Source organism: Anomalospiza imberbis, chromosome 1, assembly GCF_031753505.1.
Source record: "Anomalospiza imberbis isolate Cuckoo-Finch-1a 21T00152 chromosome 1, ASM3175350v1, whole genome shotgun sequence".
Lineage (NCBI taxonomy): Eukaryota > Metazoa > Chordata > Aves > Passeriformes > Viduidae > Anomalospiza > Anomalospiza imberbis.
Window position 1 is genome coordinate 38,286,593 of NC_089681.1, and position 13,974 is coordinate 38,300,566.

Consider the following 13,974-nt stretch of genomic DNA (forward strand, 5'->3'; position numbering starts at 1 on the left):
TGAGAACAAAGAAGAGCCACTTTCACTTCCAGCTCTATAAAACACAATTCTACTCTTAACATTGCAAATGTCTGACACATAGTCGCCCAAAGCTAGACATATTTCATTCATCCAGTTTCTAAATCCACATAGTTGGTGCCCAGGCTAACTTGTGCTAGGCAGAGAGCCCCGCAGGAGTGGAAGGCAGGGCAGGGCAGACATTCCCTGCCACTAGCTCTCCTGTGCCCAGTCCCAAGGCATGGGAGGACACATGTCCCTGAACTGGAGCAACAGCTGTCTGCATACGAGGAACATTTTGGACCCCATTAAACAGTGCTGCTGCATCAGTGCAAGAAGAGTGTCACAACAATAAGGCCTTCCCAAGCTGATGCACTGAGAGGACTCATCCTGCATCTTCACCCAGCCCAACAGTCTTCAGATTTGAAGAATGAAATGATCTTCACTCAACAAAATACAGAAAACAAGCTATTGATTTCCTGTGAACTCTCGAAGTGTTATAATAAGCATTTATAGATGGGCTATTGAATGTCTCGACCATTTAAGCAGACAGTCATTTCATCAGCAAAGTAATAACTGGAGTTGGCTCCAAAAACAGAGGAAAAGCAAAAAGGGGCTTTAGGTCACAATGCCACTTTTCTTATTCTAATATAAACCTTTATGCATATATCACTGGCTGCTACTCGACTTAAAAACTGTAAGGCATCTAAGTACAAATCCTGCAAAATAAACACTGTGGTAATACTTTAAATCTTTATGACTTTTTCTGGAGTATCTCTTTCACTGCTAACAGGCTACAAAAAAAAAAAATGCATTAACCTTAAGTATCATCTTTCCCCTTTAGACTTCGTAAGGGTTTAAGTAATTCACTTATATGCATAGCAGTAAAAGGACATAATATCTTAAAAGGGAAGAGCTAGTGCAGCACTGCTTATTACATTCACTCAGTTTACTGAATATATCCCGTCTCCAGCCAGCAGCCAAATCTGGTATTTCTAACATTACTCTTCCAAGAGTATTTCTATTGGATTATTATGAGAATACTGGAATTCTAATTGAAAGTGTTTTCTACACAAACATATGCTAGAGTTATCTGGTAGAAAATATGTATGTATTTTTATATGTTTACCTGCATATATAAATTAAACACTTGAGATCTTGATTTTCACAACATTCTTTGGTGTCTTTACCATACATCTGTGTATACACATACATAATACTGTATTCCTGTTGGGAAAGAAAAGTTTCCTTTTCACATAACAAAGGACTTGGAGATTTAACTACAGGGCAACACATCAGAAATGAGAACAGTTCACAGAGGCACATAACAAACATGCTATGCATACATCTCCTAACAAAAGAGTAATTAAGAACTTTTACATCAAGAAACTCACTGACAAAGCTTGAACACAAAATTTCATTGATAATAATCTGAAGTGTGTTAAGTTTCCTAGAGCAATACACTAGTTATAGTTAAAATATGCTTATAGTAACAAGGATTCAACTTTTTAGAGAATAATTCACACGAACTGTTGCTTCAATTTTTCTTAGTTTACTGAGAAGAAAAATGAGGTTGTAACAAAATGAAGCAAAAACAAAGTAGCATATTCCTTGCTGTTTAGCTATTTCAAATTACAGGGTCACCAGTTCTAGTTTCACTACCGTCACTTTTTCTTGTGATGCTTGCATAGATCAACAAAGCTCTTTCTGGAGGCAAAATAGTTGAATAGCTGCTGGTGCATCATTGCAGTTCCAGTGGGTGGTGGTATTACCTGTATCCACCACCAAAAATACGGTAACTTTTACAGCATTTTTCCAGACATACTTTATGTTGCTTACAAATAAGAATAGCCTAATACATCAAGTAGAAAACATCAGTCTCTCCTCTCTTGGAAATCCACTCATCTGGATATGGTAAACATGTGATTCAGCTGAGGATATTTACCATCTACATTTCATTATTACTAACATTGATTTCAGTTACTCCTTCATGGGATGCTGTTGCAAAGGTTATAAAAACACAGATAAATTACTTAAGGTGATCCTCTGTTAAAAAATGGCAAAGGCATAAATCAGCTTCGAGGATCTTTAAAACACTTTTGGTTGGTAACTTGGGGCAATGAGGGAATATGGAACAGCTCAAGGATAACATGCCTTCACATCCTGAGTCCTCCCTGTCCAGGCTTAACTGTCACAATGCAAAAATGCCATTTTCCAAATCTGCCTAAAGCAAAACAACTTCAAAAACAGCTCCTGGAATATGAAAAAACAACTTGCTCTTGACTAAAATAGATACCAAGTTACCTGTTTTAGTCAATAGCAAAACTTCAAACCAATTGTTATGTACCAGCTGTAATTAAACCTCCCAAATTCTCTTCTGTCTGAATATACAATCACAAATAATACAGAATGTGTCTTTGCTGTACCCACTGCCATATAAAGTTGGTAACTGACTAAATGCTCACATTTGAGGGTATCTACTCGGAGGGCAACACAGTTTCACACCACATTCTTTAAAAGGGAACAACCTGAATTATACTTTGGTTTATACAGTAGAAAAAACCTCTTCAAGGATAAATGCAGAGGGAAGAATGAAGACTAATACCAAAATAGCTCCTGTTCCTAACACCTTTCTGATCCTGGCTGAGACAATCTACTCGTACCTCGGACGCATGGTGGCAGCCAGCCAGCCAGATGACTGGTGACTTAATATACAAGTTCATGTGGGCTCTGGAGTCTGACAGACAAGGGCATTAACCCTGAAGTCTCACCAGTCAGCCTTAATATTCAAAACTCATCAAATGAGTCATGACTACATTATGAGACTTTTTTTTAGTACTTTGTGCTTGCTTTCTTTTGTTCTGAAGAGCTTTAGAATGTTTTCATTAAATATGCATGCTTTTTATAGGAAAAGTTGTGATCAATTGTTGCGTAGGTCAAGTATGAAAAAACTTAAATGAGTATGACGCTATGATAAATACTGTAATAGTCTCAGAATTGCAGATTAAAAGATTGGCATATATATATCTTGTTTCTTTCTACTGCTGAAGGCAGTTCTCACAATAAACAAGGCTTTGGGCCAAAATTCAGCCTTTGAGAACAATAAATACCTACAAAATACATGTATGTGCAAGCAAAGGATATATTGAAATCTACCAGGCTGAATAGCTTCAGTTTCATTTTGAAAGCCACTTAAAATAAAAGCCAATAGATGAAACAAAGAATCCACCCAAACATGAAGGCTCTAGCATCTTTGTTGAAAGAACAATAGCATAATACTCCTCATCCCTCTACCTTGTTGCAAGAGAACCATCAAGATAGTTATTGCTGTGATCATATTAAAGAATATTTCACAAAATTAGTCTTTAAACTGATCAGTATTTACAGATTTATCTTCATTTGCTAATAGTTATAAATGCTCTAATTCAATTGCTCGGCAGAAAACATTCCAATAAAAGAAATATTTCTATTAGCATAACAAAAGGCAACCAGTAAAATCACTCTCATGCACAGACTCAAAATTTCAAATGAAAGCAATATTCTCATATAAATGCACTCTATTTTTGAACTGAACCCACTCCAATGATATGTTTTGTAATCTGATGGCTCTTCCACCAGAGTATACATGACATTAACGAAAGCAAGATCAAATTAAACAGATGACATGATTAACAGTATTCATTTCATGCATGACTGTTCTACAGGAGAGATAAAGACCTGAAAGTAATTACCGCCAAGTAAAACTCCTTCACTGACCTCTCTGCTCCCAGCTAGCAGTCTTTAAGTATTGATGCTTTGCAACAAAGACCAGTGCCTTTCATCTGCGGGCTTTCTTTTACGCTACAAGCTGAGCACCTCTCCCGTCGTATGCACGCAGTACCTCTGTATCTATGTCTGTAATGCAGCATAAAGATTACTGGGGAAACCTATCAAACCGGCAGGCAGCAACCCCGGCCGCCAATAAGCGGGAGGCACATGCAGAATCCAGCACATGCTCGCTGAGGCTCGCAGGCTGGCACCGCTGCTGAGCAGGCTGCTAATCTAATTATAGCCCTTCGCCGAGCACAGGGCTGCCGAGGCACCCACGGAAACGCAGCCCGGCTGATCACACCTTGCAGCCCGCAGCATCAACTGCGGGACGGCTGTTTGTCTGGGCGCGTCACCATATCATCCCTGGCTGGGGTTTTGTGGTGGTGGTGTTGTTTTGCTGACAAACCTATGAGGGGGTTTGTCTCCATCTCTGAAAAGCAGGATCTATTGAGGTGTGCCCTTTGAGAAGCTGACCACTTGTAGTTTGCTAGGTCTGTTTCAAGGAGACAGTAAGATGGAGCTGCTTGTTCTGCCAGTAGGAATTCTTGTTTTGAATGTACACATTGCCAGCACCACGCAGAGCAGATGTGAGCTTTTCTGCATTACTGCACAGGCTACAACGTGGACTTCAGATCAGCTAGGCACCACACGCATGCTTTCAGTGCACAGCAGCCCTACAGAAGTCAACAGGACCCCCTCTGTCCTTTACATTTACCCATGGGCGCGCACCCAGATGATCAGAGGGCTTCTGTGTGCATTGGCACACAAAGTCCTCACTAAGCTTTCACAAGGCTAGGGTGCAAATGCCAAGGAAATTTTTGCCATTATGCAAAACAACTTAAGTAGTTTGGAAAATAATTATCGTGAGCAAAGACTACTTATATGTATGGGGAACTAACACAACCAAGTCCTACATGCTTACTTATGCTTATTTTATAAATAAGTGCACAAAACAAAGGAATGTTATGATCCAAAGAAACATCATGTATTTGAAAGATGCTGGGAGCTTTTACAACATTAGGTAAATAATCATGAAAAAAGATACAGATGCTTGTTTAGTCTTCCTTGGTAGTACACTTCAATTAATCCTCACTCTGTTTAGCATAAACAGAAAAAGACACTCTTCAGATGTTCCCTGTTCCCACATGGTTCATATAATCACCCAAGCTCTACACTGACCAAAACTTTCAAACATGAGTGACAAGATGGAAATACACAGCCCGACTATCAGAAAAAACAGTTGTGGTGCCAGCTCTCTCTTGTGAGATACACTATATTTTTCATGACTGGTATTACAAAAATATAATGCTACAGCATTATGCACATACAAGCTACAAGACATTTTTAAGATGTTTCACTAAGTTACACATAAACCATACCCATAAACATTACACTAGCAAGATCCTGAACCCCACTGCAATAATGAATTCCCCTATGCCCACACTGGCATTTTTCCTAATTCTTTACTCTTATCACCAGCACCATACAGTATATCAGGCACAGTCCAAGAGCATGATATTAAAGGCTGTCTATAAACACTTTCTAGCTATTGTACTTCAGTACAAAAATTATATTCGATACTATATAAAAGTTTACTAATGGAACAAGATCTCAATGTGGCAACAGTGCAAGACCATATTTACTGACAATATGTAAAGTTATGTCACAGCCTTCTTAATCTGTCAGTAAAAATTGCTCATAAAGACTTGTTCTGTGCTAGAAGTAAACTTCATTGCTGTAAGAATAATATTCTCAAAGCTATATATGGCTAGGAATAAAAAAGAAGTGCAGGAATAGTGACATTTTACTCTTTGATTCAATGTTCAGTCAACATTAAGTTTTGTGTTTCGATAAAAGAAGGCTGTTTTATTAAGTCTTTCTTTTTAGATTACATCATCTAAGAAGCTCATCAATTTTTATAAACTGTACTTCTTTAAAGTACTGTGGAATATTTCAAATTTCTCAGCCATACTCCTTGAAACCAGGAAACTATGAATTTAATGAAGAAAGGCAGAAGAGGCTGTTATACAAGGGTTAAAAATTTAATTGGAAGAGTTCAAGAGGCATGTGAAAAAGATGCACAATGGTTTGATGATCAGATCCAAAATGGTTTTTAATGACATTTTGCCAAAGGTAGCAACAGGGGAATAAGACCAATGAAAGTCTTTACCCTAGTCCTCTGATTATTGGGAATGCTCACATTTGCTAAGCTAAAGAAAAGATGCACAAACACAAACAAAAAATAAACTCAAAGAGACTCAAATAATTCATTTAATCTAATCCCCACTCACAAATCACCAAGGCACATATGACTCATGAAAAAATGACCAAAAAACTGAAACAGGAATTAACCAGGCATCAGCTGCTATGGGACTCTCAGTTTTGGCTCTCTCCCATGCAAGCTGCTAAGCCTACATGTGTGTCCCCCCTCTGCCCAGCAGCTCCCCAAGTCATTGCTGCTTCACCCTGTTCAGTTCCAGTGCGGCTCCCCAGCAGCCAGCCTCTGCCTCCTCCCACAGAGCTGCTGGCTCCAAGGGCATTCACCCACAGCCCCAGCAAGGGCTGCCCTGGCAGCACAGTCTCAACATACCATTGCAGCAGGCTGTTTATTCCAGGAGTTGCTTTCTTTTTTAAAACATCATGATAGCAGCAGTAGTTGAAGGACCCACAAACAGCTGCAAAGGTGCATTTCAAGAAACACCTATTTGTCTCTGCAACAGAATCAATACTCACTAAACCTCTGTGCTTAGCTTTGCAGATCATCTAGAAGAGTGACAATTTTTGGCAAGAGTGTCTATGTCAATTTTTACACTCACTTTTAACCATCATGACGCTGTGCTGGGTCAGGAAGGTATGGGGAACTGCACAGCAGGGCTAACATTTAGAGTCAGTGGCCATTCACAAGAACCCACATTTGGCAATGGCAGATGGCTAAAACTCCAACAGAGGACAATGCAGAGCTCCACCAGCCTGCCTTGCCACCTGTGGTGATGGCACATGAGCACCTGGACCATGCACTGGACCTGTGACAGGACAGAGCCATCTATAGATGCGCCAGCAAGAGAAGCCAAGAGAGGTTTCATAAGGACACAGTCACAAGAGAATTATCAGATCCCAGAGAACACAGGTTTCATGAGGACACAGTCACAAGAGACTGCAGCAAGTCTCTTGGAAATGAAGAAATTGTGAAAGGTATACGAGTTGGCCAATATTCGGCAGACTTTCATCGAAAGCAAAAGCCTGTCCCTGGCACAAGTTACCCGCCTGTGCTAAGCTTCAAGTTCCCGCTCCTCCGCATGGAAACAGAAGGTCTCTACAACATTTTTAGCAATTATAAGCAAGTTCGGTTTTCTCTAACTCAGCTCCTTGACAGAAGAATTTCAATTAAAATTTTCCAAAACCATATGGTCCAAGGCAGATGCCCATCACAGAGGGGAGGAGAGAGGAAAACCTATGAGGGTATGATGAATTCATCATATGACCCTAAAACCAGCTTCCGACAGTGAAAATTGTCTAGCTAGCACATTAATGAATTTTACACTTCATTTAGGCATATATAAATGAATTAACAAACAGATTATTATTTTGAAACAACTTTTTACTATATTACCACTCGTGTAAGTACTTCCATATCCAATTGCTTCAATACAAGAATATCTTAAAAATTTCTGATGTGTCTTGCAACTGAACAAGTTTTACTCTGGATACCACTTAAACTTTGGCTTAAAAATGTATCAAATATTGCTTGCAAACTGCTACCTCAGTCACTTAATTAGATTTTGCAAAGTACAGTAAGCAAATGGAATGAAAATGAGTTGAGCAAAATGGCTGGTGAATCAACATGCTGCATTTCTAAAGGCAATAGTGTGTATATTTCCAAGCTGTAGCCTTGAGAGGTTGAACTGAACCAATTACTCTAATGAATATTTTACTTGGCTTGATGCATTCATTAGACTTTTAGAAGTTAAGTTAAACCATCCTATGGTTATGTTTATCTTAAGATTTTTGGATGGTATTTCTGACATTCACACAATTTAAAAGATAAGGGGACATTTTTTTCTCTCACTGTTTTTTCTACATTCCAGTTTTCCTTCCCAAATAAATTTATCTAGCATTATTTTCTTTTTCTTTTGAAAACAACCTTTGATTTCACAGTAGCTATTTGCTGAGCTCTTTCCTTTCCTAGCACGTATATGGGGAGTCTACCAATTGGTGGCAAACTCATCACTCATCATCATCATCATTTATTGAGGAAAATAAAACATGGTCCTAGTGTTTGCTGCATAAACTTTTCTCTGGAAGTCACAAATGCCTTGAGGTTTGCACTTAGTGTGAAAAAACTTATTTTCATTTTGTGTAGCACAGGGACATTGCTTGGATTGCCCCAATTGTGATTGGTAAGCAAGCAGTTACCTGTCCACACGTGTGCATTTGTCAATGCTTGCAATCATGTTTTGAAGCTGGACAGATAACCTGGAACTCCAAGCTTTTTTTTTTTTTTTTCAAATATGCTCATTATATCCATAAATGCCCCAGATATAACTCCTTTGTAAGCTTAATATCAGGCAGAGATGTCTCTACATTAATGCCAGAGACTCGCTGCAGGATGGCACGAAGATTGATCCCTACAAACTATTTGCTATAACACTCTTACCCAATTTTATCTTCGAATCATAGTAAAGCCAAACAAAACAATCCTCCACACCCACATTCCAAGGCAGAGTACCACCCCTCTCCTCCACAGACCTACATGCTAGCAGTATCTTCACTGCAGCCCTAACCAACTGAAATGATGACACCAGTCCATCACTGCCACCTCGGAGAGCCACGGGAGTTCAGCTGTCAGTGAGATGTGTTTCATCCTATCGCTGATGCATGTGGCATAAAAGGATCTGAAGTGAAGACTGCAAGACGTTTGCTATGCTGAGCACTTGCACTTCAGACACAAAACCAAAAGGGGAATAATAACACAGTATTATTCTATTCTTAAGAACACACAAGTCCCAAACAAAAGGTCATGTAAAACCTTCACATCACCCTGAAACATGCCACCCAACACATCTCCATACCAATATCAACTTTTCATTCCTCCTCAAGTTCCATCAATTTTTTCTCCAGTGCAAGGTTTTCTACAAATCTATACCATATTTCAACAGTCACCTCAAACTACACCAATATGCTTTGTGCCCTCTTTTATTTCCACCTTATTTACTCCTCCCTCCACTTCCTTTCCTCATAGATACCAGCAGAGACACAGTATGAACTGTCCATCTCAAAAAGCGTAACACCTGTGTGCACAACCAAGGCCTTCTGAAGACCAAAACATGTGTGCCTTGTAGCCACCATTTCACAGCCTTTGGCTGACCAGCTAGATGGCCACAAAAGTTGGTGAACCACAGAAAAGGACCAGACTGTTTACAATAAGCACAGAAATAGCTTTAAACAGTGCATCCAGAACACTGACCTCATACAATGCATGACTGATTCACACAGAACCAATGATCACAACCCTAGCGATTCAAAGATGGGAAAATATAGAAAAAACAGCCTCTGCTTCTAAATGGTTAAGTGAGAAAGACATATTTGCAGACTAGAATAAACAGGTTTTAAAAAAAGAGCGCAATTAAAAAAAACCCAAAAAACCAAAAAAAAAAAAAACCAAAAAAACCCAAAACAAAACCATCCCCTATGACTGATGTAAGATGTTGAAGTCCTAACACAAGGTGTAACGGTAGCAAAAGTTAACTGCTTAAAAACAAGGACACAGGAGGTTAAAGCTACACTGGAACAAGCCACAAAAGGGCTTCATAAGTGGATACACATTTTTTGTAGTTGTTGGTGGAAAATAAGGACCCTGAGAGCATCACCTAATCCTGAAAGCTAATAGACAAATACTGATTTCCCTAGTGGAAAAGCAGAAAAAAGAGCTTGCAATATAGTAAGTCAAGTTCCAGCACCTCCACATTATTATCTTCATCACCCTGGTGGCATTTTCTTCTTCTCTATTTAGTAGCGGGTTCACTATGATCACCTTACTGAAATGCGTGACACAACCTGATGCCGAGTATATCCAACTGAGATAAGACTGGCCTGGGAAAACTTTAAATACACATCTTCCATTAGAGGACCGGTGTAATTTTTCAAAAATGCTATGCTGCAAAGAGTGCAAAGGCTGAAAGATGAAGTATAGCATTCCTCCCTTTGAAGAAAAAACTCTGTCAGACCTGCTCACTTCTGTAATTAAGAAAGTTATTTCCAATTCTGAGTAGAAAGAGCAGCTCCAAGGTTTTCTTTGATCTTCTGTGATGACAATGAAGATCCATCAGGCTCTCTAAACCCCACTGTTTTTTTATTCTTCAAAGACTGTTTTTCACTCTCTTATATCTCTCTATGTGAGAAGGTGTTTATGTTAAGCTGCAAGATGCAACTAAAAAGCAAGTCAAGGTGTGAATGTTGGAGCATGAAGTAGTTCTTTGCAGACACTAATGCATACAGGCACTTGCACAAAACCCTCCTTCCTGCCAGGCAGCTCTCTGGGGGCTCAGAGATTGCAAACCTTTGAGACTTCAAGTCTCCAGTCCACACCCATAATTCAGGGTTTCAGAGCAACTCTAAGATCTTATTACTTTACACCAGAATTGAAGATATTTAGCACAATGAATTCCAGAAGAAAACTATGCAATGGCTTTGGTTACCTCAGAAATCAAGGCTAACAAGTTTGAAGACAGCCTACTGAATGTCAAGCCCTTTTAGCCAAAAGTAAAATAAATTTAGATTCTAATCTTAGAAAGATTATAATTAAGTTTCTAGAAACTGTCCATATAAAATCAGCAACCTTGCCTCGCCATACTGGAACCCAGTCTCACGGTCTTCTTACAGGAAGCCAGAAGCATTTTGCTGGCACAGATGAAAAGCCTCTCCAAGAAGAGAGATTTAATTATTTATTAGAGCAAGCCAAAAGCTCTTTTATGAGAGTCATCAGGACTCTTATTCCATATAATGCTCCTAAAGAAGAGCATGCTTCCATCTTGGGCAGCTTGTACACCTAGCAAGTTAAATTTTGCTGAGCTGATAAGATCCCCTTACCATTCTTCCAAGAACTGCTTGATGCTTTTGTCCAATCCTCTAATGCAAAACAAGCACACAAGTCACATAAGAATGGCTATAAAAACTTAGCATAAATGGAGACAAATGAGTGGCCATTCCTTAAGCCGAGTGGCTGCCACCCCTTCCTTTCCATCCTTTTCATGGACATTTGAACAGACACTTCCCTCCCTGCACAGTGCTCCAACTAAGGTGAAAGGGAGAGTGATGATCCTACCAAAACTAGCATGAGTGCTGAGAAGTGCTCTGAAGAAGACAGGAAACATGCACTAGGGGAATTCTGCTACATTCCAGGGACAAATTACTTACTGTTCTGCCTTCTCAAATCTTTCTTGGGCAAAGCAGCAGGCCTTTTCTTCATCTTCCTTTCCTAATCCTGAGAGGAAAAAAAAGGTGCCCAATCTCCCAGAAGCACACATCTGCATGGCACAGTAGCCTCACATAAGTCACCACTTGTAATACAACTGGTGCCAATTACCAGAATTTCTTCAGTTAGCAATTCTTATGAAGTGCCCAAACCGGATGGAACCTTTCAGACCTTTGTCCCAGATGCAACTCCACTTCCAGAACAAGTTTCTAAAAGCACAAGCATTAGAATTTTCAGCTTTAAATTAAGCAAATTGCAAATAGATAACAGCCTTCATCTCACAGGCACTGTAATTTAACACTGCTTACACACAACATGTTAGTGGGCATTTATTGTTTTGTCAAGAATTTATACCAACATAAGATTAGGAAAAATCAGGGTAATGGTTCCAGGCCTGACCTAGTCTTCATTGTAAACTCACATACAGTTTGTGAGCACCAACATACAGCAAATATAACTCAGCTTTTCTAATAATGTACCTAGTGAAGCTCAGTGCATTTTTGAGATCACTGATTTTCTACTACATCAAGTGGATGACTCTCAGCAGTGAGTCTTAAAGTCCTAAACAAATAAGAAGTAGGAAGGGCAATCAGTAATCCCATACAACATAACCTTAACAGCATAATGGGAACCCTTTTTGTCCCTACAGAAAGTAGGCACAAACAGGGGAAGAGAAGATCAAAAGGTGAGCACTCAAAACTAAGTGAAGTCAGAATTGGACATTTCAGTCAGTCTCAAGTATTTATCTCCTGCATGTTCTACAACAATGCAGTCTTTACTGACATGAGGCAAGAAAGTCTCTTCTTGCCTGAATGAGGATTTATAGAAGAAGCTGCTCCAAAAGTAATCCTCAAAAATAACAGACACTGATATTTTCAAAGCAAATTCCAGGAGTCTGTAGTCAAAACATAAGCAGCATAACCACAGTAAAAGGGCTGCTAGAAAAATGAAACTTTAGCAAGTTTCAGAGTTGCCTAAGTGTTTAACACCAACTTCACTTTACTCATTATTTGTATCCTACAACAGAAACTGCGTAAGTATGAAAAATTGCAGAACTTGAACAATGTCATAATTTCTATACTCAGTTGAACTGCTGCTGGCAATCCCACAACATCCCACTCACTAGCATGAATATTCCTATTTGGAAGGACTGAGTGGAAGCAACAAGAATAACCCCACACATCGTACTGAGTTCTCATGCTGATCATTCAGCACATAGGCTGCAGCATCTGCACGACTAGCTTGCAAAAATCTAATCATTTATCTCACTTACAGTATTCAAGCTGTTCAGAGTACATATAACTTCCCCATTGATATAAATCCATATCTGTTTCATTTAAAACAAACTAAAACACCTCTGACATATTGATGTTGGGAAGAATTTGGAAGGCTCATTTTCTCTTGGGGTACTCCAGATATAATAAATTATTGTGGTAAACTAGTACACTATATCAGATAAAAGTAGCTTCTACTATTGTTTTGCATCACATCAATAAAATGAGACTAAAACCCAACCAAATTAGATGGACTATTTCTTTTTTAAAATCCTACACTGTATGTTAGAGCAAAAAACTATTTCAAAAGTCTGTATACATTCAGAACTTGAGATTAAATTGACTTTCACAGACCTAAGAGTGCGTAAAAGAAAAGTTTGGAAACTATCTATCAGGTTTTGCAGTATTCACATCATTTTTCTGTGCCTCTGTATACTGGTTATTTCAATTCCCAAAACTAGTGGAAGAAAAAATTTGGAGTAAAACCAGAAACTCAATAAAGTCTTCCCAATTATATATTAGAACATCTCATGTCTTCCAACCCATGACACTCCTCCAGCCTTACTGCAGCTGAGTTAATGTTTGGCAGAATTTACAGGTAACTTCCTCAAGTAAATAAAAATACAAAACTAACTAACAGGGAATAAGTGATCTAGCCTGGATATTATAAAATAAACTCTAAAATCTGTAGAAGCTGCTGGTAGTGAAGGAGATGCATGTCTGGACTTGAGAAGTACACTGTGTCAGAAAAAGCCTAAACACAACAAAACCAAAGGAAATCAAAAAAACATGTGTCAAAGAATAAAAAGGCAACAAAAATATACATAAAAGGTATTAATAGGCAGAGAACTCCAGAAAACAAAGGATGCCTCCCAGGTGGCAATATATCTTCATTCACCTCATCAACTTGCAAAGCCTGCTGCAGGCAGATCTACACAACTTGTGAGGAAAACAGCAGAATTGTCATTGTTGTATAGATTATTTGCATCTCATTATTACAAAGCTCAGGGGAACTTACCAATAACTACTATGAAAACAAAACTATCCAGGCAAGATCCTTCCCAGCAGCAACACAAGCAGCAGCTCATACTTGCCAACTGTATTTTTTGTAGTGTAGACATAACTATTTTTACAGACAGACAGATTTAATTTATATAGTCTTTAAGGCAATCAGATGGAAAAAGAGTATTGATTTCTTGTCTGAACCCCTGCAATTCAGCACTTTGATAGGATTAGCTAGAAGGGCTGACCCCCCTACCGTGGTTAAATACCTCGTTCTGTGGCACACAGCAATCCCTCGGTGGAGGAGGAATGTAGCTAAGGCCAGGGTCATGCCTTGGCAAAGACCAGCCACCAAAATGAAGGCACCACTGCAGGTAGCAGAGAGAAGACATCTCTTCTTAAAAATAATATCTCCTCCAA

At 39.0% G+C, this 13,974-nt stretch overlaps 1 protein-coding gene across 10 annotated transcripts in view; it reads right to left on the bottom strand.

Moving 5' to 3' along the window:
• The window catches only part of FAM110B (family with sequence similarity 110 member B), a 113,548-nt gene that overhangs the window by 58,026 nt on the left and 41,548 nt on the right, over positions 1 to 13,974 (bottom strand). For 3 of the 10 annotated variants that reach the window (XM_068188336.1, XM_068188277.1, XM_068188298.1), the window contains exon 1: positions 3,754 to 3,936. The exons of the other annotated variants lie outside the window; for them this stretch is intronic. The gene's annotated coding sequence lies outside the window, so the exon portion shown is untranslated. Of the gene's footprint in view, positions 1 to 3,753; positions 3,937 to 13,974 lie in introns of those variants that run through there. 10 annotated transcript variants of the gene reach the window in all.